General features: G+C 57.3%; 1 non-coding gene across 1 annotated transcript; it reads right to left on the reverse strand.

The window, feature by feature from the left end:
* Positions 1–3,391: 3,391 nt before the first annotated feature.
* TRNAD-GUC (transfer RNA aspartic acid (anticodon GUC)) lies at positions 3,392–3,465 on the reverse strand. The gene has a single exon. It is a non-coding gene; the product is annotated as a tRNA-Asp (tRNA).
* Between the last annotated feature and the right edge of the window lie 814 nt (positions 3,466–4,279).

Raw genomic sequence — 4,279 nt, forward strand, 5'->3', positions numbered from 1 at the left:
GCAGTGACCCCAGCGTGCGGGGCCCTCCTGAGCCGTGGCTGGACATGCCCTTCCCGGGCAGGACAGCCTGTGAGGCCAGGGCACAGGCCCCGCTCCTGGAGGACCAGCTCAGCTGGTTCCCTGGGCTGAGGGCCTGGCAGGCATCCGGTCCTGGCACTCACCCTCCCCAGAGCAGCCATAGTGTGGGATGGGGGTCCTGGTGGTAAGGGGCAGGGCGTGCGGCCCACATGGGTGTGCCTGGCTGTTTCCTGGGCTTGGCAGCCAGGCTGGGGGCACAGGAGGGGGTGCTGTGGGGCTTTGTCTGGCCATGGGCTCGGAGGGCACTGGGGGGTGGCAGGCATGAGGCAGAGGACCAGCAGGGAAGGGAGAGTTGTCTAGATGCAGCCGGGACTGAGGGCCGTGGCTCCAGGACCCAGAGGGCAGCGTGGGGAGCCAGGGCCCTTCGCTGATGGGGAGATGGACTGGGCTGGGGTCCCCGCCAGCCCTGCTGCCAGGGGAACTCTGCGGGTAGACCCCTGGCCCTGAGGCACACCCAGCAGTCCACATCAGTCACCTACCATGCGTGGCGTGCTTCTCGTTAGTCATCAGCTGGACCAGCGCCCGGAAGGTGTCCTCTTCGCTCAGGAACATCAGCAGGACGGCCACAGCCTGCTTCATGCCCTGGCAGTGCCCACCTCCTGCAAGAGCCAGACGCGCATGGAGGCCTCCTCTGCCCCCTCACCACACTCCCACCTCATCTCCTAGACGGGCTCCCGCCCGGCTGAGCTCACACCGCCCTGGAGGGGGCCACCTGAGATGCCCTCTGGGCTGGGAGAGCTCCATGCCTGAGGCTCTGGGCGCCGTCCTGAGGTCCCCTTTCTCAGACGAGGCATGCAGGGTGATGGGGTCTGGAGGTCCTGCCATGAGAGCAGGCAGGGGGCCTGACTGTGGCCCGTGCGGGCCTCGGAGGGCACAAGGCCAGGAGACTGGCCCAAGACCCCACTGTGGGCAGCCCGTGGGGTCCTCTCAGCTGGTGTTCCTGGAGGGAATGTTCTGGAAAGAGCAGGTGGGGTGGGAGCTACCTCCGTGGGGGCCCACAGGCATCTGGGTTACTGGGAACGTCCATCCCTGCTAAGTTTCCGATTAATAACATGGCATCTTCAGGATCAAAACTCAAGTTTCATGGCCACAGCGATGCTTATTAGGCCTCGAGCTAACTTGTTACAAAAACTTTCTGCTGAGGCCAGCACCTGGCAGCCCTGCCAAGCGCGGGGCTTGTGCAACCCAGGAGTCGGGAGCCGTTTCTGTCCTGAAAAGCAGAGGTCTGCACCCCAGCCTTTCCATCTCAGTCTGAGGCTGGGGAGCCCCCTGCATCATCTCTGTGACCCTGTGTGCCTGCGTACTTACCAGCGTGAAGACCCCCTGGAAGGGGCAGGGCCTGAACTTGGGTACACTCACAGTGTCGTACGTGGAGTAGGTCACCAGCACGTGGAACAGGGCTTGCTGCCTGGGGAAGGGGACACAGGGGTGCTTGTTTCATGCTGAGGATCTTAGTTTCATGTTGTCTGACAAACCCTCACGACAAAACAGGTGTGTTTAAGAAATAAGCCAAAAAAGCAGTGAAGTCTTCAGGGCACCTCGCTGTTAAATATTTTTCAGGAGTAAAGTCTACATGCAATGAAACGCAAATATCCCAGGTATACACTTTGACGAGTTATTTTCTTTATTTTTGCAGTTTGCACACATTATAGTTCAGTCTCTGGGACGTACAGCCCCGTGGGTTTTCATCCACAGGAGGGGCCGCTACATCTGCGCTCCAGCTCAAGCTCCCAGACCATCAGCCCCGGCAGCCGCTGATCCTTATCCTCCTGGGGCTGTCCCTTTTCCAGAACCTCCTATGAATGGAATCATACATGGGTCTGGATTCTTTCACTTAGCAAAATACGTCTAAGACTCATCCATGCTCTTGAGCGAAGCAATAGCTTGTTCCTTTGTGTCCCTGAATCGTAGTCCATTTCATGGAATTCCACGGTTTATCCATTCCCTCGTTGAAGATCATCTTGGTTGCTTCCAGCTTTTAACGGTCATGAACAAAGCAGTGAAGATTGCATGCAGGTTTTATGTGGATGCAAATTTTCAACTCCTTTGGGTAAATACGAAGGAGCATGACTGCTGAGCACATGGTGTGAGTATGTGCAGTTTTGTAAGAAACTGCCAAGCTGTCTCCCACAGTGGCTGTACCATATGCATCCCCACCAGTGCTGGACGAGAGTTTCTGATGCTCCACGTCCTCACCAGCACTTTGCGTCTGATTCCATGTGAGTCGTTTAGTAGATACACAATTGGCAAATCTTTTCTCCCACTCTAGCTTTCTTTTTCATTCTCTTAACAGTGTCTTTTGCAGAATGAAAGTTTTACATTTAGATTCAGTTGTACTTGTCAGTTCTTTCTCTCATAGGTGTCCTCTCTTTCACCTGGCTGGCCTCCTCCCCAGTGTCCATGGCCTTACCCCATCCTGACCGTCTGGTTTTCTAATGCCACAAGCAAGTCCCCCCACCCTGCAAACAAGCCAGAGGTTTACGATAGAGCACAAGTTGGGACACGGCCACATCCACTCATTTGTGTATCCAGTAGGCTGTGTTCTTGGACAACAGTGGCTGGGCCTGAAGTCTAAAATATTTACCATCTGGCCCATTACACGAAACTTCCCAGATTTTGTCCCCAGGTCTGTAGATGGGCAGGGGTGGCGGGCACGTCGGGGCCCACCAGGCTCATCCCTCACACCCTGGGCTTCTATCTCCATGAGGCCTGCAGCCTGGTGGCCGTGGGGTGATGGATGTGCCGAGGGCCAGTGGCGTCTGACTCACCCTGGGCCTGGCCTTGGAGGTCAGCAGAGACACAGACATACTCTCCTGGCCAAGGCAGACATGGGGCCACCCCACTTCGACGCCCATGGAGCCCCCTTGGTAGAGACATCTCATTGTGAGAGGAGAATGAAGGGTCCGGGGCGACCACTTGGGTAGCACAGCCCACATTGGCCTTGCTCATCTCAGCACTGCCGTGGCCAGACCCTCTTCTCTCTGGGGTCGGGGCTCTGATGAGCATCTCTTGGTTCAGAGTGAGCTTGACCTGCTGGCTAATCATGGGTGCCCCGAATCTGTTGGCAGAACCTGTTCTCCTGCCCGCCCACACGGTCTCCTCGGCAGTCAGGCTTTTCACCCAACACCCAGTTACCTGGGTTGGAACAGGTTGTTCAGAAAGCAGTGAAGGATTGGGAGAGCCGCTCCCTGGCTGTGTATTAGGGGATTACAGTAAATGCTTCAGGTGTAGCAACGGGGTCCAGATCATGTGTAAGAAAAGAATCCCTGTTTTTTGTTTTTTTTGCCACACCACACGGCTTGCGGGATCTTACTTCCCCAACCAGGGATTGAACCCCGGGCCCTCGGCAGTGACAGCGCCGAGTCCTAACCACTGGACCACCAGGGAAGTCCCAAGAATCCCTGTTTTAAAATGCATACTGAGAGCCTAGAGACGGGGTGAGGCCAGACGTCTTGGGTTCCCTGCAAAACATTTGTGCTGGTCAAGTGTGTGGTGAACGCAGGAGACGGGACAGGACAGGGTCCTTAGTGTTGGACCTGGGTGATGGAATCTGGGGGTTTGTCACACTTTATTTTTTATTTTATTTTATTGCGGTACGTGGGCCTCTCACTGTTGTGGCCTCTCCCGTTGCGGAGCACAGGCTCCGCACGCACAGGCTCAGCGGCCATGGCTCACGGGCCCAGCCGCTACACGACAATGTGGGATCCTCCCAGACCGAGGCACGAACCCGTGTCCCCTGCATCGGCAGGCGGACTCTCAACCACTGTGCCACCAGGGAAGACCCACACTTTATTTTTATAAATGACGGAAACGGTCTAAAAGAGCAGAAGTATATAACTAAAAACATCTAGATGGGGCATCATTTTGACCCCTCCCACCCGCATTCAGTCCATCTGGGCTTCGGTCCAGCCTCTCTGCTGCCTGGCGCCCCTCCTCTCCCACGGGGCCCTCTGGGGCCCGTTGAACTTGTTTGGCCGGCCCCCACTCTCCCCTCGGCCTCCCGCCCCCTGCCCTGTGCCCCACACCTCTGCCATTGCTCGTCACGTGCCCACGAGCGACCCCTCAAGGATCAGCCAGCCCAGCCAGGCCAGGGGTCGGGTATCCCGCCACCCCAGGTCCACGGCCTCGCTCTCTCCCCCGGGGGGCCCTGGGAACCCACGTGATGCCGTAGCGCTCCCGGAACATGATGTGATTTCAGAAA

The sequence above is a fragment of the Physeter macrocephalus genome, chromosome 8 (genome assembly GCF_002837175.3).
Source record: "Physeter macrocephalus isolate SW-GA chromosome 8, ASM283717v5, whole genome shotgun sequence".
Lineage (NCBI taxonomy): Eukaryota > Metazoa > Chordata > Mammalia > Artiodactyla > Physeteridae > Physeter > Physeter macrocephalus.